Genomic DNA, 26,538 nt, shown 5'->3' on the forward strand with positions numbered 1-26,538 from the left:
TAATCATATGCTACTTCTGAGGCACAGCTATGAGATAAAGAGACAGAAAGGTTAAAAGCAAGAGGAGCTCTGCAGGCACATGCTGACCCACAGCTGCTGGTTCTATGTGAATTTCTAAGTAGAGGTAAAGCCCACAGCATCACGGGGGGGGGGGGGGGGGAGAGGTGTAGACGCCTTCCTCAGCGAAGCAGACACTCCAGCCACAAGGAGGATACAATTTAGAAACTGTATCACTAATAACACAGCCCCCAAATACATAAAGCAAGGGGATGTCAGTGCAAGGATAAGACAAATCCACGGAGATAACTGGACCTCTTTCCTAACTGATAGAGCAGGGATATCTAAGAAAGACATCAATAAGGACGAGGAGGCACACACATGTTCTGGGAAGGGCCAGACAGGAAATACTGTCATTTTTTTTAGGCCAAATGGTCTCTACCACAATTACTCAACCCTGTCCTCGTGCAAAACAGCCACGAATGACACGGAAACAAACGAGTGTCTCTGGGATCCCATAAAATCTTATTTATAGAAACAGGTGGCGGGCGCCTGAGGGGCTCAGTCGGTGAAGCATCTGCCTTCAGCTTAGGTCATGATCCCAGGGTCCTGGGCTCCCTGCTCGGCGGGAAGCCTGCTTCTCCCTCTCCTACTCCCCCTGCTTGTGTTCCCTCTCTCGCTGTGTCTCTCTCTGTCAAATAAATAAATAAATAAATAAAATCTTTAAAAAAAAGAAAGAAAGAAAGAAAGAAACAGGTGGAGAGCCAGATTTGGCCCATGGGCTGTGGTTTGCCAACCTGATATGGAGGGTTTGAATACCATGATTCATAAACTTTATGAACCTACACAAAACACAGTCCCCACCAAGTGCAGAATATAATCTTTTCAAAGACACATAGGACATTTCCAAAACTGAACCAGATGCTGGGCCATAAAGCAAGTCTCAACACATTTCCAAAGACAAGCAGCAGTCAGAGCATATTCTTTGACCACAATACACTGAAGCTAAAAAAAATAAAATAATAATTTTAAAAGGCAACAAAAAGATATTTGATAAAATCGCCATAGGTTTATTTATTCATTTATTTATTTATTTTTAAAGATTTTATTTATTTGACAGAGAGAGACACAGCGAGAGAGGGAACACAAGCAGGGGGAGTGGGAGAGGGAGAAGCAGGCTTCCCATGGAGCAGAGAGCCTTTTCTCTCCCAGGGAGCCTGGGCTCGATCCCAGGACCCCGGGATCATGACCTGAGCCAAAGGCAGATGCTTAACGACTGAGCCACCCAGGCGCCCTCACCATAGGTTTAGAAATCCAAAACAGTTATCAATGGTGAAAAAATTTACATATTTAAAAATCCACTGAATGGAATAGTAACAAAAGGATTTCCTATCACGACTTATAAAGGCTGAAACAGTTCAGTGATCGAGGGTTACACCTAAGTGTACGGCAGAAAATTTTAAGAGGCTGCAAACAATTGACATAAAACACGACTCAAGAAGTTAGAGAAACAAAAAGTAAATGAAAATGAAAGGAAATAACATAAAAAGCAGAAATTAATGAAATAAAAACTGTACAGAAAGCCAGAAAGCTGGCTCTTTGAAAGGATCGATGAAATTGACAGAGTTTTGACAAGAGACAAGATAGAGAGAGAGAGAGACTCATGAATAACGTCGGGAAAAAGAACCCAATGCTGCAGGGTTTTTAAGACCAAGTGGGGTTTATGAACAGCTTTATGGCAATATACTTCAAATGTAGCTGAAAGGACAAAGTCCTGGGAAGAATAATTGACAAAATGGTTAAGGAGATACAGACACCCCAAACAGCCACAGCAGGAGTCCCAGCGCCACCGAGCCCCTGCCCCTGGGGATGGCCACCTCTGCACGCGGCGGGCGACCTGGGCAGCAGGGCTGCGGAACAGGGCAACACGGCTCCTTCCACATCAGCGACATCAGACAGCGGCCTGCGGAAGTGGAGAGAGACACGGGGCAGGACGTTATTCCGCAGGCGCCCGTTGCCTGGGGGCCACTGCTCCGGCCTGGAGGCCACCCGGCAGGGACGCTGGCGCCCTGGTGCCAGGCTCTGGTGAACTGGATTGTGAAGGGGACGGGGAGAGGGGTGGCAGACGCAGGAACAAGAGAGATGGCAGGCACGGTCCACGCTGCGGGGTGCCCACACTCGAGGTCGGACCCTCAGCCGGGGGCAGAGACCGCAAGGGCCATGCGGCCACACAAGCTCACGTAGACCAGGAAGCACAGGTGCCCCTCCCAGAAACTGCCGAAGGAGGAGCAGCGAGAAGGAAGAGGCGGCCGGGGGGAGCCGGGGCACTCGCCACAGTGTGTTCTCCAGCGGAGAGCGTATTTACTGAGAAAGGCACTACTTAGATCACTGCACTCAAACGTTCCCGTGACAGAGAAGGACGGGGAAGGACAGAGTGGGGGAAGGAGGAGCAGGGAGGGCCCCACGGCCACTTGGTGTTTGCTCCCATGGCACAGACAGGCACGGTCCATACAACAAGGGAGAGCCTGCGTCCAGGGCCCGGTCCATACAACAAGGGAGAGGGCCTGGGCCTGGGATGCAGCTTGGTGGCCAGCCTGCCGTTCCCAAGGCCAGAGGTGACAGGAGGACCTGGGTGGCAGCTTCCCACAGCCCAGCCAGGGCACGGCACCGAGGCGGCCTGGACCACCGCAGACCTGTGGCCGGAGAAATCCGCTGGCCCTCCGGCCCGGTGGCCCTCCAGGAACGCAGCCACCTACGAGATCCACCCAGGAAGATGCACTCTGCCTTGTCAACCCAACGCGACCCCGGGGAGGCGTGGGGCTCCCATCCCCCTGCCTCTCTCAGCCACACCTGCCACAGGCAAGGGCGGTCCACCCTGTCTCCTGGGGTAGACATGCCCAAGCATCTCCACGGTGGAACACACAGCCTTCTAAAATTCTGGGTGGGGACTATCTACACAATCCCTGTCTATACTGTAAAGGAGCTACTACTGGATATTTTAGTAATAATAATAGCAAACTCATGGGTGGTCGGTATTCGCCAGACCCTGTTGTAAGCATTTTCTGTGTATCAAGTGCACTTGCACAAAGGGGGCCCGGGGTCCGGCGGGTAGACACATGTTAGACCCGCCTCACTCGCTCTGGGGCTGTAGGTTTCGGAGATGAGGGGCTGCCCCGGGTCCCATGTTGCCTCCCTCCCCCCGTGAAGCTCCTGAGAATCATGATGAGCACCATCTAGTGGGAACATGACATGGGCCACGGATGCAATGCATACCTTCAGTCGTAGAGCCCCTAGCAGGCACGTTAAAAAAGCAACAAGAAACAGGCAAAAATCATGTAGTCATATTTTATTTAACCCAATTCACATCCAAAATATTATCATTTCCACTTCTAATCAATATAAAAGAACATTAATGAGATACTTTACATTCTTTTTTCTCCTACTAAGTCTTGGAATGGATGCACCTTTCACAGTGAGAACACATTTGAATTCAGCGGGCACACCTCAAGCGTGGCCCCGTGAGATGTGGCCCCCGCGAGATGGGCCTCGGGAGCTCTCAGGCAGCACAAGCTAAGATATGACATTCTCTCGGGATTGTCTTCCTCCCACTTCCCTTTTCCATTTACATGGTTTTTAGAAGCTTTTAGTTTCACTAGTTCTTTTGCTTCAAATGTGTCTATAATGATGAATTAATTCCGCCACTGGTTAGTAGGTACAGGGGGGTCAATATTTTATGTGTTTTCTTTTCCTAAAGTATTTCCTAATTAAAAAAAAAAGCCAACTCCTTCTTGGAAATGCAATATAATCACAAGTTACAGAGTAGAAATTAGATAGAATTATTAAATACTTCCAATTTTCTTTTTCTTCTACAAAATTTGGAAGGAGAAGAAGAAACCAATCTCTTTCTGGAAATAAATGCATAATAAATGACAAAGAACAAATGATGAGTAATTATCATCGTTCCCTTTTCAAGTTCCTTCTTTTCCCAAAACTGTTCTTGTTAAGGCCGGGCGGTCTGCTGCTGGCCACAGCCTGGACCCTGTGAGCCAGGCCGTTGCTGGGCCACCATCCCGCCACTGCCCAGGCACTGCGGCCCCAGGGATGCCAGCATTTGCCGTCAGGCACGAAGCTTCCTCGTGGTGACTTCGGTGAGAGGTGGGACAAGGGGAGGTGAACCAAGGCAGGATCCGGCGTGGACACCAGGCTCGGGCATAGCCTGTCTGACCCCGGAGGGTCCACGACCACCACCACCACCACCCACCAGCATGGACACCGCCACTCAGGGCAAAGGAAACGCACTTTTCCGGATTATGGTCCGGCATGAGCTCGGAGGCAGGGGGCCACGCACAGACTGCCACCACCAGCGTGTGCCTGGTACAACAGGTCTCGACTAGAATGCACCTCACTGTACACGGTTGAACAGTTCCCTTCTAATCCCCCCAAATCCCAGCAGTAATCAGGGCTTTACAAGAGCTCCTGGCAAATAAAGACAGCTTACTGTTATGGGTGGAATCATGTCCTCCCTGGATTCACACACTGAGGGCCTGACCCCCAGGGCCTCACAAGGAGGCCGCATCTGGAAACAGGGGCATAGCAGACGCAGCTTGTGAAGATGGGGTCACCAGGGTGGGCCCTAATCTAGGGACACGGAGACACATGCAGGAAGGGCACCACGTGGAGAGACGGGAAAGACGGTCGTCTGCAGAGCAAGGACAGACGCCTGGACACAGCCACCCTCCCGGCCCCCGGAGGAAACCAACCCTGCAGACATCTTGGTTTCGGACTTCCAGCCTCCAAAACTGTAACCAAACACTTCTGTTACTTAAGCCGCTAGGTTACAGTAGCCCTTAACAAACTGATGAACTTACCATTTCAAACAATCTCATTTATAAGAAGCCTCCCTGTTGTTTGCATTCTCTCTCCCCCTGCCCGCCCCCACCACCCCACCGTGTCCTGAGGGTGAACTCTGCTGTCAAACCACCAGCCCTGGAAACAATCTTTCCAGCGGCGACAGACAACACACTGTTAAGTGTCACGCATGTCACACCCGAAACGTGCAGGTGTCCGCATACGGGGGCGGCCCGGCGCCTCTCTCTCCCTTCCCTGGTGGAGGTATGAGCGGGAGTAAGAGCACTCTTGTTAAATAAACCTGTCCTACCATCCATGTGATTGCAAATTTCGAGGTTCATTTTCAAAAGGCCACAGGCGTAGATGTGACCCATACACACCCCCACAGCAATAAGCAAAATTGTGACACGGGGAACCATGCACACAGCGAACAGGTCGCAGCTCTGGGAGCCTGCGGCCGCACGCAGCCCCAGACGCTCAGGGTCCACAAGGGTGCGCGTGGCCCCGCAGCTCTCACACGCGCCCCTGAGAGGCTGCATCAGAACCACACCAGCACAGAGGGACAGGCGCCCTACCTGTCCCCTCCAAGCAGCCATGCAGCTGTCCCAGGGGCGCTCATGAGCGAGCAGTCCCTGCTGCTGTCAGGCTGGTGGCTTCCAGGAAGAAAAGATGCTACTCTGAGATGTGCTGAGCCATGAAATGATTCAGCAGCAAGGCAAAAGTTGGCACCGACACGTCGCCCAGCTCTGGGATGACACACAGTCATCCCGTTTTGGTGCGGGCTGGCAGAACAGCCTCTACTGTGTTCCAGAGACACGCCAGGACCCAGCGAGACGCTCCGCTGTAACCACCATGCTGCCGCGGCCACGGACAAAACCCACCCTCTCCCCCAGCTCCACCCCACGGGGAAAAGCAGGGAGAAGCCGGCGCCAGAGGACGGGCACGCCGGGGTGCTGGTCACCCGGGCCGGCTGGAACAAGCCTGTGCGGAGCTCAGCCCTGGTTCCTATTCCTGCTCTCCCTTCTCGATGAGGCACCCACCAGCCCAAGTCACCTTCTAAGTGCTCTGGTCCTGGGGGCAGCCCGGCCAAGACCGCTGCACACTGCCCACGTGCCATCTCCAATGCCACGTGGTGCCTGATGGTGCACACCTCCTTCTGATGCGCTTCCACAGTGTGCTGGCTGCGAACCCAATGGAGCCAAGACCAACCCTCATGGTCTTTACCCAATGACAAGCACGAACGGCAAAGCTCAGCAGCACAATGTGAGCTAAGGAAGGCGGGCCACAAAGACCGTGTGCAAGGTGGGACCGTGTGTTAAAAGCATGTGTGCGGGTGTCTTAACTCACAGGGAAGGGGACGGCTTCCCTAGCAAAGTGACAGCCAAGTTGAAGGATACCTAGATTTCACCAGGCAAAGAGGGAAAGAGCGGTCTAGACGTAGGTGTGTGAAGGCCGAGTCAGAACCTGGCTCAGTGGGGAAGCCAAAGAACGGGTGTAGCAGGAGAAGAGTGTGAGGAAGAGGTGGATGTCAGTGGAGAGTCCCCGCAGGGGATCAGAGCAGAGGGGAGCAGGGACGGCCTTCGGGCTATCGGAGTGAATTCGCTGGAGTAACCCAGTGCGGCCTGCCTAGAGGCAGGGTGGTGGGGCTTGGAAGCAGGAGGTTCCACAAGTGAGTGGCTGGGAAAGGGGGAGGGACACAGAGGAAAGGGGGTCCCCGGCAGGGCCTGGGGAGACGGCGGAAGGGTTGTGGGTGCCAGCAGAATGGACAGGAAAGGACCCACTGAGCTCCCAGTGCCCACCTGAGAGAAGATGCACAGTGTGCGGTGGAAGGTGCAGGGCTGGGACCAGAGCTGGGGGCAGGGGCTCACCACACAGCGTGAAGACAGCCTCAGATGAGCCCTGAGAATAACCCTGTTCTAGATACCGAATAGCCTTTCCTTTACATTTAGATTCTAGTTCCAAAATCTGCACATGTGATCTATCACACACTAAGACGTCAGCATCATCTTTTTTAAAACGCCTGGCATTACTGTGTGTACCATGTACCGCATGTGAATGGGGGCTCTTCAGCCAGCGAACAAGCCTCACCTGAACGAAACTGTTCACATGGTGACTTTGCTGGTTCTCAAACAGCAGAGATCACCCCAGGTGGATGGATGGCAGAGGAGTCAACAGAAAGCCGAGGTCACCGAGGACAAATTCTGAGTCACATTTTGTAACTGCGTCTGAAACTTGTTACAGCGCTTGACAAGGACGAGCTGGGGAGGGAGGGTCTTCTCGACTTAGACTCCCCGAGAGTACATGTGTGTCCCCAGGTGACCTCAGTCATTAGGGACACCGAAGGCTGTGATATTCTCTCCCCTTCCCCTATCGGCAGACCTTCTTATTAGCCAGTGACATCTTTAGAAGTCCCTGTTTGAGTCCAGAAAATTAACCTGGGGGCGCCTGGGGGGCTCCGTTGGTAAGAGTCTGACTCTTGGTTTCGGCTCAGGTCATGATCTCAGGGTCATGAGATCCAGCCCCAGTCGGGCGCCGTGCTCAGAGGGGAGTCTGCTTGAGATTCTCTCCCTCTGCTGCCCCTATTCACTCTCTCTCGCTCTAAAATAAATAAATCTTAAAAGAAAGAAAGAAAAAGGAACTAACACATTCCCAGATCAGTCCCACTCCGGGACTCCCGGCAGCAGCAGAACCTCTCCGGGGAGACTTGCAGGAAGCTACGGACAGGGCCCACCCGAATGTCAGCCCACGATCCAAATTTACACAAGAGACTGGCTTCCGGGCATGAGACGCAGCAGGGCAAGTGGTGGGATTCAACCCTCAAGAAATGCAGACTCTGGTATTACTGTGACTATCATCCTCATTATTTGATATTATTAGCAGCTGTATATGAAGTGTTTGGAGATAAAAAGGAAACTGAAATCCATGCAAGGAACAGAATACCCAGCAAGAAGAGCAGCAAATTTGGAAGGAACTGAAGAGAATTTTGTTTTTTAAAGATTTACTTGAGAGAGAGAGCGAGTGCGTGTGCGCATGTGCACACAAGTGGGAGGAGGGGGGAGGTAGGGAGGGACAGGGAGAGAGAGAATCTCAAGCAAGTGCAGAGCCCAACATGGGGCTCGATCCCACGACCCTGAGACCATGACCTGAGCCAAAATCAAGAGTCGGATGCCTAACCGACAGAACCACCCAGGCACCCCAAAGAGAATGAAAAGTTTCATGAGCTGGTTACACAGCAGACGGGGCGGGGAGGCAGAGCTGGGGGCCGGAAAAAATCACCCAGGATGCAGCACGAAATGACAGAGAAGCAGCAAGAACAAGGGTGAAGACGCTGGAGGGTGGTGCGATCCAGCCTAGCAGCGCTCAGCAAACTAATGGCCAGGGTTTCTCCAGAATGATGAAAAGCACAACACTTGATCTCCAGGAAGCACACAGAATCCAGAGCAGGATGAGTGAGAAGAAAGCCCCCCCCGCAGTGAGACGGAAGACCGCCAGAGGGAGGGAGCGCAGAGCGGCCGGAGAGAACCGGAGACGGGCTCGGGAAGCCAGCTGGCGGGACGGCCACCGCGTCGGCCAGGGCACGTGACGTGACACCATCCAAGTCTCAGAAACGGCCGGACACTCAGCGCCACATACACCGTGGCCTCTGCCCACAAGGTGCTGAAGCTGACGTCAGTAATAAAATCGCCATGCATTTAGGAAGTAAAAGCGCCTTCTGTTTCACCCCTGGGTCACAGGAAAACAAGGACATTTAAAGGTGCTGAGACTGATCAGGGAGAGCACCGCACCCCAAACACACGGCACGCAGCAGAGCAGAGTGGGGACAGGGAGAGCCCGAAAGTCTGAGGACAGAAATCAGGTCTCAAAATTAAGAAGCTTTGCTTAGAAAAAATAATACAGAATTAAAAGAATAATAATGAGTCAACTCAGTAACCTAGAAAGAGACACTGGAATAAACCCAAGGAACACGGCGAGAAATAAAGGCGGGGAAGGCAAAGGAACTGTGGAGGTGAGCCGCCAACCCAACGCAGGCTCTTCATCAACAGCAATAAAGTAACAGAGAGAAACCTGTGCTAGGAGGAGAAAAGCAAAAACAATTTTAGAAATGAAAGGGAACTTCATGTCAGAGAGAGATTTGAAAACTAAGAAAATAGTATGACCTTTGCACCAAGAAACGGAGAAGATGAATGTGACGGAGAATGTGGTCGACAGCCCCAAGATGCCCCCGTGGTTCACAGCCTGGCGCAACCCCCTCGCCATGGGCTTCTCCCAGAAGGGGCTCACGAGAGCCACGGAGGGCCACGTGGGATGAAGCCTCCCAGCACCGGGACTTGCGTCCTGCCGGCACGCTCCGCCACGCGAGCTGCCATGTTGGGAGGCGCTCAGACCAAGTACTGGCAGGGGCTGAATCCTGACGACAAAGCAGGAGTGAACTTGGAAAGGGCCCTTCTGTCGAGCCTTCAGGTAAGACCGCAGCCGCGGTGGCACCTTGTTGGCAGCCCGAGCCTGAGGACCCGGCGACGCCCGGAGCCCTGTGCCGCGGAAGCAGGGGATGACACGGTGATACGGAAACAGCGAGCACATGCAGATTACTCCCTGGGAAAAGAAGCTACCAAACTGTATCCAGGCAGGACTGGAAACCCTGACGGGTCTGCGGCTCTTAAAAAGACAGAACCAGGACCTAATCGTGGATCCACACAGAGGCCAGGCTGCAACCAAGAGAACACCTAGAACGCGCGACCTCGGTCTTGCAGAAGCTCTGCCACACAGCAGAGAGGATTCACCACCCCTCAGGAGCCTGGCTCATTCGGAGCAGACCACACAAGGACAGGATGTGACAAAGGACAATTAGAAGCCAAACTCACTTTGGACACAGTTGCAGACAATCCCCCACAAAATATTACCCACCAACCACAGTAATGTAGCAAAAAATCATACACCACAGCCAAGCTGGGATACTTCCAGGAAGGCAAAGAAGGACCCATGTACTTCACCAAATTAGCAGATGAATGGAAAAATCGTACATGATCCGCTCAATACATGCAGAAGAAGTCTTTATAAAACCTTTTCAGCAAAATATTCTTAGAAACAAGACAACTTTCTTAACCTGAAAGGAAGCATATACAGAAAAATAGGCAATCTCTGTTCCTGTAACTTCACCGTTTCGAACAGGTGACACTGTCCAAGGAGGTATATTAATATCGGTGCCCTGCCACACCGTCCCCCTGCCCCCCATGCGAAGGAACCGCTGACCTCTTGAGTCCCCTCCCAGTATGTCATCCTCCAACACGAGAGCTTGAAAAGGTGTTCTCACCCCTCTCCCCCACCCTGCGGACGTGGCTCTAAACCCGAGGAGCTTCCCCTGAGGGACAGGAAGCCAGCCACCCAGAGACAGGCCCCTGGGCTGTGCCTGAGCCTAAGCCTGGCCAGGCCACCTCGCACCAGCAGAGGGTACCTGGAGCATGTGTCCCGGGAGCGCGGCTGACACCGTGGTTAGTGTGACTGTGAGGAGCCCCCTACCTCCCCCCAAGCCTCCCGGGCGGGGTGTGTCCCACTCAGGGATGTGGGACCTGCCGCCCGGGTCACTCCTGGCTGGGGCCAAAGGCACCTCGGAGTCCCCGGGGGCCCGGAGTGCGCTGCCTGCCACGGGGTGCAGCCCGCTAGGCGGGGCCGCTCACTCTCAGGTCGGCCGCACCGGCTGGACGGCCCTTGTCACTGTCACAGCCGCGTGCCGCCCTCCTGCCACCACCGCGGACACACACGAGCTGACCATCCCCTTGCGGTTGGCTGGAGCTTTCCCAGCGGGCCTGGAAGGACCGCGTGTCCGGACAAGCCTGCGGCTCCCATTTTCTCTCCTGAGACCCCCACCCCCACCCCCAGCGGGCTGCTTGCTTTCCTCTCCCTGACAGGCACGGTCCCTGGGCCCTGGGAGTATCTGCAAGCCGGTCTCTCCATCGCCCCCCCGGGTCAGGCTCCGGGTGGTGCAGGCGCTCAGCACAGGACTCTCCAGCGACGGAAGCTTCCAGAACGTCGCTGGCAGCTGCACCGTGTGGGTTTCCTGGTCGGGCTATTCGGTTCACTGATGATACAGCTGTTGGATTCCTGTGCCTGCCTTCTGTCTCTATAATTTTCTCGTTTACTCTTTTTTAAAACTTTTGATTTCAGTATAATATACACACAGGAAAGTGCACACAGCACACACATCCATGTGACCAACACATGGCTCGAGGAAGACACCGTTGCAGCGCCCCCAGGAGCCGTGCACGCTCCCCGCCCCGCCGGGAAGCCGCTCCCCAGGCCCAGCCGCGCAGCAGTGTCCGCGGGAACGGAACCGGGACATACGCACCCTTTGCTCGGCCCGCCCGTGACAGCCACACACGCCTGCTCGTGTAACCGCTTCATTCTCTTCCCCGCCGTGTGAATATTCCAGAAGCTGTTACCTCTTCGTGTTCTTTGGAGACGGGCATCTAGAGCACTTCCAGGGTTTGTGCATTAGGACCACAGCTGCCGGGACGTCCTGCATGGGGGTCCTGATGTACGCATACTGGTGCACGCCCGGGAGTGAACTGGCTCCGGGGCAGGCCCCACCACGTGGCCTCCCCCGCGCAGTGCCCGTTTGCTCCACACCTTCCCAAACACTGGGTTTCTGCAGCCTTTTCATGTCGCAGCCCCTGGTGCGTGGGCCAGCACCTCCCCGGGTTACATTTCCACATCTCCCTGATGTGCAGGTGAGTCTTTACTCTTTATATTTTTCTTTGTCTTCCCACCTCTGATCCCAGGGAGAGCAACAGGAGGATTCAGAGCTAAGATTGGGGGCGAGGGGAGCGGTGCCTGGGGGGCTCAGTCGGTTAAGCCTCTGACTCGTGGTTCCAGCTCAGGTCATGATCTCAGGGCCGTGGGGTTGAGCCCCATGTCGGGCTCTGCACTGGGCGGGGAGTCTGCTTGGGATTCTCTCTCCCCCTCCCTCTGCACCCCCTCTCTAAAAAGTAAAAAAAGAACTAACATTTGGAACTGCTTAGTTGTCGTGCCAACACCGGAAAGGGAAACAGCAGTGTTTCCCTAAAATCAGGAACAAAACCGGGACACCCTGTCGCACTTCCATTCAACACTGTCCTGAAGGCCCCAGACTGGCCGTAAAACAAGAAGGCACAAGCAAGAGACAAAGCCATTACCACTCCCAGATGACATGACGTCCACACAGAAAAACCCGAAAAGGGGGGGCATGTGGGGGGCTCAGTCAGTTAAGCATCTGATTCTTGGTTTCAGTTCAGGTCACAGTCTCAGGGTTGCAGGATGGAGCCCCACGGCCGTCCTCAGCGGGGAGTCTGCTTGAGATTCTCCCTCTCCCTCTGCCCCCCCAAAATGAACAAGTAAATTAAAAAAAGAAAAAGAAAATCCTAAACATCTACAAATAAATGACAGGAAATGGAGATTGGTAAGGTGACTGGCTATCAAAGCAATACCCCAAATCAAATGCATTTCTGCTCAACACCAACAAGGGGTTAGAAAAAATTTTTAATAAAAAATAAAATTTAAAAATGCCACTTAGAAAAGCAACAGAAGTCATCAGGGCCCCTGGGAGTAATCGTAAGTGCAGACGTAAGGCAGGCTGAGGAACGTGGGGGAGACTCACTGGAAGCCACAGACAATCTGCATTAATGGAGACACAGGCCACATTCACAGCAGGAAGAATGGCCCGTGAAGGCGAAAAATTCCTCCCAGCTGATCTACACAGTCAGTGCCATTTCAGTCAAAATCCTGACAGTTTTTCATGAGACTTCAGAAGCCGACTTTAACACGTAACATGGAGAAGCAAAGAGCAGGAATGGCCAGCTGCTCCTGAGACCCCGCAGGAAGGATGAGCAGACGCACCGACCAGAGGGACAGAGAACCAGACAGAGGGCACCTGCACACGTGGCCACGTGGCCGCAGTGCCACCAGGGGGGCGGGGACCACTGTGGACAAGCGGCGCTCCCGTGGGGGACAGAAGAGCACTGGCTCCCCGCTTCTCACACCACAGAGTCAGCTCCAGAGGAATGAGGGGCCTCCAGGTGGGAGGCAAACCTCAGAACTTCCACAAGAGAACGCAGGAGCGCGCATGAGTGCCCCAGCGTGGGGAAGGACTTCTCAGCAACAGGCAAAAGGCAGCACCCATAAAAGGAAAGATGGGTGAATCCACAGGAAATCAGGCGGTTCTATTCATCAATAAAGGAAGAAGACAGGACACAGCTGGGAGAAGGCCGGAGGCACACACACGAGGAAATGGATGGTGCAGAACCACAGGTAAGAAGCAGGTGAAGGAACTCAGAGCGGGAACACGGGCGGCCGTCCGTGCAGGGAGACGCTCAGCAGCATCAAGCAGGAAATGCAAATCAAGGCCACAATTAGACAGGACATTTTGCATCCACTCCACTTGTGAGAACTCATGACAGGATCAAGTGCTCGAGAGCACGTGCGTCCCCCGTTGTGCAGCGAGGGACACGCGTTGGAGAAAGAGCGGGGCCGCCAGGCACACTCGCGTGCCAGAGCCTCGCCACCTGGTGGCTGTAACCTGCAGCGGGCCAGTGGCCAAGGGGGTCCGCAGACACGGGTCCGGATTAGGAGTGCTGTCCGGCGAGCATTCGGGCACATTCTGTAAACATTTTTCGTGGACCTGATCTTCGTGCTGACTTGAGGAGGGCCTCCTGCACACACGTAGAGACGCACAGAGTTCCCGTTTCCCGGCAGACACGGACTCTGGGTCCCCTCCCCACGCCATCAGAGAACCCCCATCCTGTTTCCAGCAGCCCTGCTTGAGATGGATGAACAATATTTTGGTTTTCATCTGCACATGAAGCCTCGGGTTTCTGTTATCCATGTTTTTGCTTCTCATGCATTTAAAAAGTGCCCATTTTGTCCTCCTTTCATTAGCTCAGTTACTTTATTTCAAAAATTAAACAAATGTTTTAGACTAGGTGTTATAAAAATTATGACCTATAGGCTGAATTCGGGCAGCAACATTTTTTTATTTGGTCTGCAGTTTGTTAAAAATAATTGCATACAACAACCCAGATTTCTCAGGGGCTCCTGGGTGGCTCAGTCAGTTAAGCATCTGCCTTCGGCACAGGTCATGATCCCGGGGTCCTGGGATCGAGCCCCACATCAGGCTCCCAGCTCAGCAGGGAGCCTGCTTCTCCCTCTGCTGCTCCCCCTCTGCTTGTGTTCCCTCTCTCGCTGTCAAATAAATAAATGAAATCTTTAAAAAAAAAAAAAAAAAACCAGATTTCTGCCTTGTCCTAGCAGACCAAAGATCTACTTCCTCTCGTCCTGCATTCACCTGGCCATGTCAGCTGGGGGTCATGCTGGCTGGGAGTCAGTGCTGGGGGTGAGGGTTCAGTGCTGGGGGTCAAAGCTGGGGGTGTCTGGGGGTCCGTGTTGGGGTCATGCTGGCTGGGGCAGTGCTGGGGGTCCGGCAAGCATGCCCAAGAGAAGAGGCCTCGGCCATCACTCTTGTCCACATAGCCGTCCTCCTCTGTTTCACACCTACATTTCCCCTGGCTCCCCTTCCTGCCTGGCCTCTGTCAGAATCTGTGTTCACAACTTTTATGTAGTTTTATTTACCAAAAAAGAAATGTTTGTACCCAATAACTCCCTACACTATAAAGAAAAGAAGTGAAGGGCACAAAGCAGTTGGAGCTCCAGGAAAATGCCACATTAGCCTGGAGCCAGAGGTGAACTGCAGACTGCCACTGCATTTTCTTTCTTTCTTTTTTTTTTTTAAAGATTTTTTAATTTATTTATTTGACAGAGAGAGACACAGCGAGAGAGGGAACACAAGCAGGGGGAGTAGGAGAGGGAGAAGCAGGCTCCCGGCTGAGCAGGGAGCCTGACGCGGGGCTCAATCCCAGGACCCTGGGTCCATGACCTGAGCCGAAGGCAGACGCCTAACGACGGAACCACCCAGGCTCCCCTGCACTGCATTTTCTAACACGTTCGCTAGAGCCCAAGTTATAGTAGTACGCCCCTTGACTCACACAGCTGAAAATAACCACTAACGGGTGCTAACGTGTGTGTGCTCTGCCCTCCACGGCCATCTGGAAGCCCCCGGTTCTTTCCCAGCACCGGATGCTTTGCTGTTGGGTACCAGCTCACCGCCAGGCCCAGCGAAGGAGACCTGCCATAACCACAGGGCTTTTTCTAAAACAAAACCAACTCACTACCCATGCTGCACAATTATCAGCACTGGAGGATCATGTTTACCACGTCCTTCCACTTTTGTGGAAGGCACTAAACGTCATCTGTGAGGCAGTCACAGGGCTTGGACACTCAGAGCCCCCTCAAGGGAGAACCTGCCGCACGGTGGCAACGCACCCTCCACGCTCAGCCGGGCCTGAGGGATCCCGGGCTCCCGGGCTGGGGGCAGTCCCAGCCAGAGGCCCCTGGCTGAGACCTTCTCAGAGCTGCATGAGAGGTCCTCCCTCCCCAGCTCTCCACCACCGCTGTCTCCTCTCACCTCATCAGACCTACACGGTGAGGGCCCCCGTAGCACCCCGCCCCTGCGCCCCTTGGCCTCCACAGCCTCTCTCCCAGCTAACCTCCTGCCCCTCTCTTTTGGGCATCTGCTTCCTGCGGCACCCAAACTGATGCACTCTCCATGTAAGAATTGACTTCTGGCCCATTTTGGCAAAAATCGCTGCTATTAAGCCTTATTTTGCAAGGTATACCAGTTGACGGACTTCTCTCTGAACATGAGGATTATGTGTATCTTCCTAATAAAAGGCATATTCATTCAATGGCTCCAGTTAGACTTGGACAGTGGCCTCCAGTAGAAACCAGTGCTCGGAATGCTGGACCAACCACTGGTGCACTCCTTACACTCGTCCCCAGGACAGCCCTTCACCTCACTCCCACCAAGGGCACAAGGCAGCTGAGCACACACGAATTTGCATAACCTGACTTTTTCTCCAATGCAACATCATATCTAGCATGTATCTGTTTCCACCATCTCAGATGGGGATTTCTGATCCCCAGTCCACCAAGCGTAGCCTTCTGGAAGTAAAAAGTTTTTAAATGACTACTTGCGCGAAGCCAACCACTTAGTTTCAAAAATGTAGATTTTTTCATAACTGAGTTTTCTGAGTATCAAGGTGCTCTGGATTCAAGAAGACCTTTGAAATCTAGATTCATCACCTGCTGGCTGAGCAACCCCCACCAAGTCCTCCCCGCTCAGTTTCTCCATCCATGTAATGGGGGCGAGGCCAGTGTCCTCACAGGGCTTTTCCAAGAATCAGACAACATAATCTGCACGTGAAACACCTCACAGAGCCCCCATCATTGTAGCTGTTATCACAGGACAATATGTAAAGCCTCAGTGAGGAGGCAGGGGACACTCCTAACGTCAGCACATGCTTCTAAAGTCTTCAGGTCAGCCAACGATGTGATGAAGAGAGCTTAGCTCTCCCACCAGGTTCCCACCATAGGGGATACAATTCGCCGCTGAGCGACACATCTGGCTGAAGGTACTTCCTTGCAGCATACAGCTTTTTACTACTGCTCGCGGTAGAATTCATTACCATTTTTCTTTATTACAGATTTCACTCCCCACCCACTTTCAGAAAGGAATCGAGAAGATCCACATTAATAATGCATGGCCTCCCCAAGTCGCCTGGGGACAGGCCTCTTGGCCACTGGCACGCTGCTCCTACCACGTGCCCAGCCTCGGTTCTGAATCGTATGGAAGAATGTCGCCTGTCACATATCGATCTGCTAGCACCAGCATCGAAAGATGTACCCTACCTGCGACCCTTCCAGCTATGCTCGGGAAGGGACAGCGGTCAAACCACAGCGTCCACAGCTGGTGAGACTGCACCCTGCAGTGAGGGCAGGGGCCAGCCTCCCCCCAGCCCGCCTGCCACCTCCCAAATGGTCGCACAGATGCCCTCCCAAGATCACCACCTCTCACACTTCGCTCCACAAAGATAATCCAAACATGGCAAATTCTTTTAATAACTGAAAGGAAGCCTGTCCAAGGACATACCACTCATGTGTTTGCCTAAAATGCAGCATTTTGCAATTAGTAATTTGCGATGAATGTTAAGATTATTACAAAGTAGTTTTAGGAAGGGCAATTAAGTCACAGACATTTTCCCTTACAACTTGAAACAACTCATTTAAAGTCTCAAATATTCTTTGGTTAACCAAAAGTCAAATCTATGAAATTTCTAAGTAATTGCTTTACAAAATTCAGTCTGACCTTACTGAGTAACTAAAGATCTTACCTTATACAAATCATTTAAAAAGAAACAGACAAATGTAGCCACTCAGGTCCTTTGCTCTATAAATATCAATCAGCCACAACTTCTACCAGTAAACTCTTTTGAGTTCTGACAAGGCCAGGGAGGGAAGAAAGGGCTAGAGACGGAAGTTACTGCTTTTGCCAGATCTGACGGGGGCCGCTGCTAACAGTGAGGGGCACCTGGTCCACACCGTAAGCGTGCCCTCCCCTGTCTCCCATGTTAAGTCAGGCTGAAAGTCACCATAAGGTGTGCATTTCAGAGGTAAAATGTGATTGGACAAGTTAACCAGACCCTTCCCGTCCAAAAAAAACCCCAGTGAATCTGGCTCCTCTCAACACAACTTCTGTTTTTTATTTTCCCTGTTTACAAGGATTTCAATATTTCCTTCCTACCTCTGATCTGACCCCAGATGAAAATGTATGGACTTTTAGCAGATGGTGGGGTCTCAGAAGATGGGAGCCCGTGGATCTTAGTTTAAACCTGGTCATGCTGATCTGTGACCTAACCTTCAGCAGGCAGCCAGACCTCTGTTCTCGCAGACCTCTTTTCCAAGGTTGAGGTGTGATCAGAGGCCACGGGCTACGTATCAGGGTGAACTCAGTGGGAAGCAGGAGTAAAAATGGACAGATCACCTTGGTGGATACACTTTTTCTACCTTTCAAAATAAAACATCTGCTTTGTTTGCTTCCCCAGCGCTGGCCCACAGACCGTGTTCAGGCCAGGGAGCACTCATGCAGGCGCTGAGCCTGCCACGTGGGCCAGCCCAGGGCCGAGGACACCCTCCCTGGAGGCAGTTGAAATATCCCTCCTGCACCTTCCCTGACCATCCTACAACCCTGCCTCTCACCCTGCTCTCACACATGCCTCAGTTTATTGTTAAGACACAGACCTCTTGGTAGAGATTCTCCAGGTAGGGCCCCACATGGGTGGCATGAACAGCAAACTCCAGCCACGCATGGCCACTATGCATACACATACACATGACATCTGGCTCGAGACATTAAGGCGACTGTACCTTCCAGGGCCAAGAAGAGGCCCTTCCCATCCTGACTGTCAATCCCATGTAGCCTCTCTTTTAAACAATGTAATCATGGAGATCCCTAAGGGTGACTGAGAAATGGATACAGAAGTGAGCCATAACAGGCTAATTCTAAAACTTTGAAGGGGATGAGAAGGGGGGGTGCATAGTCATGATGATCTAGAAAAGGAAGAGGGGGCAGCAAGGAAGTGATCAAATTAGGGAACGTTCAGAATCTGACTGAGACTCCCTATGAAGCTTTTCAACAGAGAAACGTGGACTAGCAACCCATAAGTGAGTATCATCAGCCTGCAGAACTTTAACCTGGAGCACGGGATGGGGGTGGGGGCTCTGGGTGTAGCCCCCACACCGGGCCCCAGCAGCACCAGCACACCAGTGGTGGACCTGGGCTCCCTGGGATGACTGTCACTTCTCGGATGGGCGCTGCTTCCCATCCCAGACTCTGAAGGCCAGCGGTCCTCATTTTTCCTTCTATTAAGATCATGTTTCCTACAAAAAGGAACCTACCTGTTCAAGTATTCCCCTAGACAAGACTATTAGTATTGTGCTAAAAAAAAAAAAAGGCCCAGGAAGCCATTTATAAAAGCATTTTCCCTACTGCACTGAACTTCTCTCAAAGTTAAAAAAAAAAAAACACAACTGCACAATTTTTCAAGGTAGCTGCAACTGCTAATAATCCTCCTTTCCAGGGTCCTGGGGGTGGCCCTGGGGGTGAAGGTGGCTCGGGCCCCAAACAGCTCTTGGATCACTGACTGACCCCATCACTTGACTGGAACGGTGGAAATTCACAGTCGGCCTTGGTCCAAACGCCAAAGTCAAATCTGAAAACTCAGCACACGCCACCCCCTTTGCATCTCCACCTGCAGCCCTCCCTCGGATTGAGCAAAAAGTGAAACTAAGCCTGGACCACGGCCTGCTGGGGTCAGGGGCGCTGCGCAGGGTCCCAGGTCCCCAGTGCCCCCGAGCCAGGCAGGGGGCCCGTCGCGACCGCAGGGGGAGCAGAGGGGGCCCGAGCAGAGTCCGGGGTGGGGGGGTCGCGCCCTCCCTCAGCCCCGGCCACCAGGCCCCTCCCGGGGCGACCCTCCCCCAGCGGCTCCCCCCTCCTCACCCCCCGCCGGCCCCCTCCCCTGGAGGCTGCAGCGGCCTGAGAGGGGCAGACGGGGAGGTGTCCTGGGCCTCCGCCGGACAAGGCACCGGGGAGGCCAGGGGTGCGGGGACGACCCGGGCCCACGGACCACCCCCAGCCGCCCCCCCCCCCCCCGCCCCGTCCTCCCGCAGGCCCCACGCCGGGCGGAGCGCAGCCGGCCCACTGTGGCGCGGGGCCAGCGGGCCCGGGGCCGACTTCGGGCGGGGGCCGACCTCCGGCGGAGGAGCGACCTGGGGCGGCGGGGGGCGGGGGGAGGGGAGCGACCTCGGGCGGCGGGAGGGGGGCCCGACCTCGGTGGGGGCCGCGCCGCTCACCTGCAGCCGCCGCCACCTGCTCGTCGCGCGCGCGGCCTCGGCGTCGCCTCCACGGCCACTCCGGCCGCTGCGCTCCGGCCCTGGGCGCGCCCGACCCTGCGTCGGGCCTCAGCGAGTGCGGCGCCCGCCGCCCCCGGCCCCCATCCCGCCCCGCCCGGCCCGCCGCCCTCCGCCCTCGGCCGCGCCGCCCCGCCACTTCCTGTGCGCGGCGATCCCACAGTTCCGCCGGCGCGCGAGGAGGGGGGGACACGCGGGGGGGACACGCGGGGACACGCGGGGGGGCGCTCGGGGGGGCGCGGGGGGGGCCGGGGGGACACACGTGGGGGCCGGGGGACACGTGGGGAGGGACGCGGGACAGCGGGGTTCCTGGCCGGGGGGGGGAGGGGGGACGGGGGGGCGCAGGCGGGGAGGGGGTCCTGGCAGAGGTCGGGGAACGGACGCGCGTGAATCCGGGGCGGGGACCGGAGCCGGCGGGGCACGCGGGTTGAGGGACCAGCCAGGCAGGTCAGGAGGCGGGACTGACGCAGGGAGGGGACCGGGTGGGGGCGCAGTATGTGGGGGGGCGGGGAGACAGCACCGCGGGTCGGGCGACCCCGCGAACCCCCCCATTTCCCTGGGGTCCCCTCTCCCCCGCGGGCACCGGCTTGTTTCCGGGCGTGAGCACCTCCCCTAGCCCGGGTCACGGCCCGGGGAGGGGGAGAGGGGGGGTGTTACCGCCGCCGCGGGGGGGTGGATCCCGCGCGTCACCGTGGGGACCGTCTTGGGAGCCTCGGCTCCGCGGGAGGATAGATTTCAGACCCACGTGCAGCGCCCTTTGACTTATTTATAGTTGGCACCAGGCCGGCAACATTGTATCAATTTGATCCTGGAGGAAGCTTCCCGGAACTGGGGTGGGGGGGCGGTCGCCGGGAACCGGCCTCGCTAGTGTACCCCGCTCCCAGGTCACTGACCGCTCTCCCCTCTTGCCTGAAGAGCGCCCGAGCTGGACAGGGTTGCCTGAGTTCCCCACGGAGCACCTGCTGGTGGCCAGCCTGGACAGTCCCAGGGAGTGCAGCCAGGAGGAGGGTCATCTCCAGTCTGCTTTCTCCACTGGGTACCTCGCCTGACCCGCTGCCTGTTCAGGTCCTCAGGTCAAGCTGGACCTCCTGAACTTGGACCGGTTTCACTGGAAAACTATTTAAAATACCAGGCGCTGTTACAATCAGCTGGGTCTTATTTTAAACCTCCTCCCATTATTTCAGAAAACACTTGGACTAAAATAAAATAAAATACACATACGTGCACCTGTTCTACTCACAACTCCCTTATGCTTGAAAAAGGAGTTATGGCTTGCATGCTTGGTGGAAATGTATTACTCCTAAAACCCTGGAGCCCGCAGCGTCTCTTCTAGCTGTCTTGTCCTACAGGTAAATTCCCACAGGCGCCTGCAGATGTGCATAGAAGGATGTTCTGACTTACGGCATATAATTAACAAAAATCTGAAAACAACCCATAGACACCTGGTTCCATAAACTCCAGCATATTCATTTAATAATATATTTAATTTAGAACATTAAAAAATTAATGTGGTTTTGGGCGCCTGGGTGGCTCAGTTGGTTAAGCGACTGCCTTCGGCTCAGGTCATGATCCTGGAGTCCCGCGTCAGGCTCCCTGCTCAGCGGGGAGTCTGCCTCTCTCTCTGACCCTCCCCCCTCTCATGCTCTCTATCTCATTTTCTCTCTCAAATAAATAAAATCTTTAAAAAAAATAAAAATAAATTAAAAAAATAAAAAATTAATGTGGTTCTACACATGCTGATACTATATAATCTCCAAGATCTGTTAAATTAAAAAAGACAGAGAGGAAAGATGCAGGGCAGTGTGTATACAAGGATCTCCTTCCTGTACTGAGAATCAGTATACGCATGTACACATCCAGAAAACTTCTGGAAGGATCAATGTGAGACTGTTATCTGAGACTGTTATTGGCTGGAGAGGGGTAAGGCAACTTCATTGTTACTAGGTAGTAAAGTTTAAATTTACTGTATGCACACATTTTATAAATACTTCTAAAAAACGAATTAAATGTACCTCATCGTTCAGACACTTGATGGCCACTTAATAGTTACTTCGAACTTTTAGATCAGCTCAAAATACTGTATTTGTCTCAACACAGTAAAGCATCATCAATGTCATCTAATCTATATTCAGATAGAATCTATGATCATTCAGACCTAAGCTAGCAGGAATTTGCATCTGGAAAAGCTCAACTGAACATATGAGCAGAGTAAACATTTAAACTTGCAAGTCAGCCAACCAGCCCTTAACTACTTACTGGGCCCTGGGCAGAGCACGAACTCAGATGGACGGGAAACGTGGTCCTGCCTAAGGTTTACTGAGTTTATTATATATGTGCATTATTTCACCTACTTATCAAAACCCAGCCCTGAGACGCACGCTACTGGCAGCTCTTTTACCTTTGGAGAGACTGAGGCCCAGGGAGGCCAGCGTCTCGGCTGCCCGTGCGCAGCAGAGCCGAAGCCTGGCTCCGGACCCTGACTCAGCCGCTGTGCGGGGCTCCAGGCGGCCCCAGCAATGATGGTTTCTACGTTGGGAGAGGGACTTGGGTCCCCAGCTGCCTAAATTAAAATGAGGAAAGGACAAGTCTTACCCAGGGTGTTAGGTGGCACACATGTGCAGACAGAGGGGCTTGGTGCATGACTAAGAAGCAGGGGAGGGTTACTTGAGTACCCTCCACGAGGGGGACGAGGGGGACATAGGTCCTGGGAGAGGGCTCCCCATTCATTACTTGCTCTAAATCTCTGACCCAACTGGCTTGATCCCATTTCACAGGTAAGTAAACCAGAGCCCAGGAGGTGGTCCTAAGATCAAAGGGCAGACAGTTGCCTGCCTCCAAGCCTAGAAGCAGTCTTTCCTGTTTGGAGAGTCTGTCTCATTGGAGAACTTCCCCAGTCGAGCCCTGCCCAAGGCCTGCTCAAGGGCTCCGGTGGCAACGTGGGCTCCAGGTGGGTCCGGGCTGAGGAGGGCTTCCCGGAGCAGCTAAACCGGACGGACGTCAGCTTGTCGTCACTCCGGGGAACTGAGAGACAAGGCTGGGAGCTTAGCCTGTGACCTTGGTCAAGGACATGACCCATTTGGGTCTTCGTTCCCTTTCCTATAAAGCAAGGAGGTTCCCACCCCAGACTTCCCTGATCCCCAAGAATTTGCCAAGAGAGCTATGGCTGTGGGCTAACTCAGGCATTTCTAAAAGTCTGAAGTGCATATTTACCCAAGATGTAAAAATTTACCAAAACTAAAGATAGTAACTTTCCTAGAAATTGATTAACTCCAACATCTAGCCTCTAGCCTCAAATGGATAGATGCTATATGTTTTTAATTCATACATAGCAGGAAAAACAATGGTTACAAATGTAAGTTTTTCAGGAGACAAATTACTACTAGGAGTTTTTCAGGAGACAAATTACTACTAGGAGTGGTAGGAGTAGTACTTTAAGTAGGCTTCACGCTGGGTGTGGAGCCCAAAACGGGGCTCGAACTCATGACCCCGAGATCAAGACCTGAGTTGAAATCAGGAGTCAGAGGCTTAACCAACGGAACCACCCAGGAGCCCCACAGGAGACAAATTATTTTAAAAATGGGCTTCTCTATGGGCAAAACCCTAAAAGGGATTTTTCACAGCAGAGACTGGGAACCCCCAGGGCACACGACGACCCCATCCCGAGGTGGCTGTTGAGAAACGGTGTTCAGCCTGGAGGTCCTGAGTCACACGAGACGTCAAGTGTCAGTGGAGAATATTAAGTGGAGGCCCGCCCTGGGGGGAAGCCTGGCGGGAGCAGCCTGGAGGTCAAGGTCACAGGAGTGGGTGAAGCCAGTACTCTGCAGAGGACAGAACTCGGGCAAATGTGCAGCACGTGGGGAGGCCCTCGGCGGAGGGATAAAGCCCCGGGTTTGAATCTGGGCTCATTATAGCTATGAAGGTGGGTGTCCCACTCCGCCAGGCGGGGAGAGAAGTAACTTCCGGATGCAGCCACCGAGCTGTGGGGATTGAGGACCTGTGAGCTGAGCGCAGGGCCTGTTCTGATGAGAGCCACACAGCTGATAGCCGTGGACTGTCCTCAGCATCCCTTAGTGAGTCCCCGGGTAGAGTCAGGGGTGCCAAGAGGGAGGGCAGCTGGGCCGGAGGGCGAGCAGAGGCCGGCTGTGAGGCCCCCTCCCTGTGTAGCCCAGTGTGTGGGAGTGGGTAGGGTACCGCAGTGCGTCAGCTCAGGGCCTGGCGCCCCCAACAGGCCATCTGGGCTCCGAGCCTTGGGCAGCTGCGTGGAGGTCTGAGACTCCGTCTGTCCAGTCCTGCCCCCCTTTATCTTTTGCAGGCATTACCACGCCCTCAAGCCCCTTGTGCCCTAAGCCGCACTGCGTGCGCTCTGCCTGGAGGCCCTACCTGACACGGACGGCCCTGCACATCAGAGATGCTGCCCGACCGGGGCGCTCCCCGGGGCTGCAGCCAACTCTGCAGTCCAGGTGGGCATTTTGCGCGCGTGCAGACCCCGACCTGAAGGCCCCCAGGTCTCTAAATCGGTAACGTGACCCAGGCTCCTCATAAAGACAGCGGCCACTGCCCTGGGCTGGCTCTGTCCACAGGGTAGGCGGGCGGGGAACATGCAGTCAGCGTGATCGCTCAAACGAGGCTCGCCCTCCCTCCCACCCCCACCCAGACACACAAAAACTGTCATTTTTTTCTTTGCACCAAATCAGCTTTCAGATTGTTCTCTGGTGTTCAAAAAAACAAAAAAATATGCTATTTCTACATGTTCACCTGTTGCAATATAGCATTTCTGATGCCTGCGGGAGAGCCCGAACCCAGCTCACAGACCTACCGTGCGGGAAGTAGGAAAGGGAGCTAGTCAGCGCTGTTGTCGGGGGGCTCCGGAAATACTTCCAGAAGAAACAACCCAGTGTGTTAGTATGAAGGGGAGGAGAACCTCCAGGGTTTTGGGGGTTATTACCTGCGCAGATGATAACATGATGTGATGGGGAATAAAATACTCTAAAAACCCAAATACTCAGAATAATGGAAGAGGAGTTGTTTCTGGAAAAAGAGGCATGGAGAAGTGCCCCCGGACCGCACTTTGCTGGCCCCTGGGAAGGACCTGGTCTGCACACCAGCGGGGGCATTAAAAGCAAGCTCACCATCACTTTCTGGGAACATGCAGAGGAGGAGGGACATGAGGGTCACGTCAAGACACGCAAAAGAAACACATCCTTTCACTGGGGGACGGGCTGTGGACGGGAACAGTGTAGTTTTGAAGTGAGTGTGCGTGCTCCCGTTTCCTCAGGGCTAGGCAGGGCTTGGGGTGGAGGCCGGGCTGGCAGGTGCCCTCCACCCCGTGAGATGGAATGACTCCTGTCACACAAGCCTCCTCTGCGTCTGGACCCAGAACTGGTGGGGATGGGAGAGGTCGTCCCAGATGGAAGGACCCTTGGACTTGCTGTCACAGGGCTGGTTCGGTGGGGGGACCGGGTTCTCACCTGGCTGAGTGGATCATCTTGCTCTTCTGCACCTCAGTTCCCCGTATGGTTCAAGGGGAATCATGTGCCGCCCCACCTGCCCCGTGAGGGCTCTGGGAGGGCCAGGTGAAGGCACGCGGGGAAAGCCATGCTGGAGGTTTCTCTGCCATCCCTCCCAGGGGCCCTTCCCCACCCCGCCGACTCCCAGTCTCCCCAGCAGCACCCTTCAGTGTCCTCGTGGCCCTTGTCACTGTCCATCTTGCCTGCTCGTTTCCACCCTGGAACCCCACCCGGCCCCGCTGCCCCCAGCCCCTGGGCACTGTCCACTTTCACACTCGGAGGCTCTGCCGCCGCCGAGGGCATCCCTGGAATCGCTGGAGGGCCCCCAGGGACGAGCAGTGTCTTCGCTGCACACGGTGTGTTGGTCTGTGGGGCCACACTAACAGCCCCACAGCGGGCATGACCCAAACAACGGTCCACCCTCTCAGGCTGGAGGTTGGAAGTCCAAGGTCACGCTGTCGGCAGCATCGCCTCCCGCTGAGGCCTCTTTCCTTGATGGGGGGGGGATGCTACCTTCTCCCGCGGCCTCACGTGGTCGTCCCCTGCATGTGTGTCTGTCCTCATCTCCTCTTCCTATTAGGACACCAGTCCTACTACATTAGGGCCACCTAGTGACCTCTTTAAAGACCCCCTCTCCAAACAGTACATTTAACATATGCCGAATACAAGACTTAACATGAATTTGGGGGTGACAGCCCCCCAAACACTCGGCCCATACACACGTGTTCTCTCTCTCTCATTATGTTTATTTTTTGCAAGAAGCATGTATTACTCATGTTACGCTAAGTCTTCTCAGGTCAAGGGTGCGGGCAGGAGAGCTGTCACGGGCATGCCGTCGGAGAAAGCAGAGCGGCTCTGCTCTGCCATTCCCGTCCCTGCCGCCCCCCTCAGCCGGGGCTCAGCTGGGACCTCCGCCTTTGCGGAACAAGATCTAGAGGGCCCCTGGAATCTTGCAGGAAAGAGAAACAAGAGCAAAAGTAACGACTGTCTAGCAATCATCCTCGAGAGAGAGTCTCTGCACCTGCCGACCCAGTGAATCAGAATCGGGGCCAGGAATAGTGAAACAGTGATGACAGGGATGACGATGCTGGGGACAGGAGCCAGCACCTGCTGCGGGTCCTCTACATGCCATGCTGTTCTAACGACTCTGTGACGTAGGGACTGTGGTCCCGAAACTGAAGCACAGAGAGGCTAAGTAACTTGCCGGAGGTCACGCAGCCTGGGAGTATCAAGGCCTAGTCCCTTTGGCTGGAGAGCTTCTTTGCCCAACTCCTTGTGAATAATGAATAAAAGTAGGAGGAGCAGAACCTCCATCCCTTGACAGAAAAAAACATCCCTCCCTGGAAGTTGGCCAGGC

General features: G+C 54.3%; 1 protein-coding gene across 2 annotated transcripts in view; it reads right to left on the reverse strand.

Annotated features, from left to right (window-relative positions):
* Positions 1-26,538, reverse strand: part of AGPAT3 (1-acylglycerol-3-phosphate O-acyltransferase 3) — a 153,865-nt gene that overhangs the window by 71,839 nt on the left and 55,488 nt on the right. Inside the window, exon 1 of one of the 2 annotated variants that reach the window (XM_045902377.3) lies at positions 19,618-19,775. The exons of the other annotated variant lie outside the window; for it this stretch is intronic. The gene's annotated coding sequence lies outside the window, so the exon portion shown is untranslated. Of the gene's footprint in view, positions 1-19,617; positions 19,776-26,538 lie in introns of those variants that run through there. 2 annotated transcript variants of the gene reach the window in all.

This window comes from Mirounga angustirostris, unplaced genomic scaffold, assembly GCF_029215605.1.
Source record: "Mirounga angustirostris isolate CCGP_5_RB_7025 unplaced genomic scaffold, mMirAng1.0.hap1 SCAF_1, whole genome shotgun sequence".
Classification (NCBI taxonomy): domain Eukaryota; kingdom Metazoa; phylum Chordata; class Mammalia; order Carnivora; family Phocidae; genus Mirounga; species Mirounga angustirostris.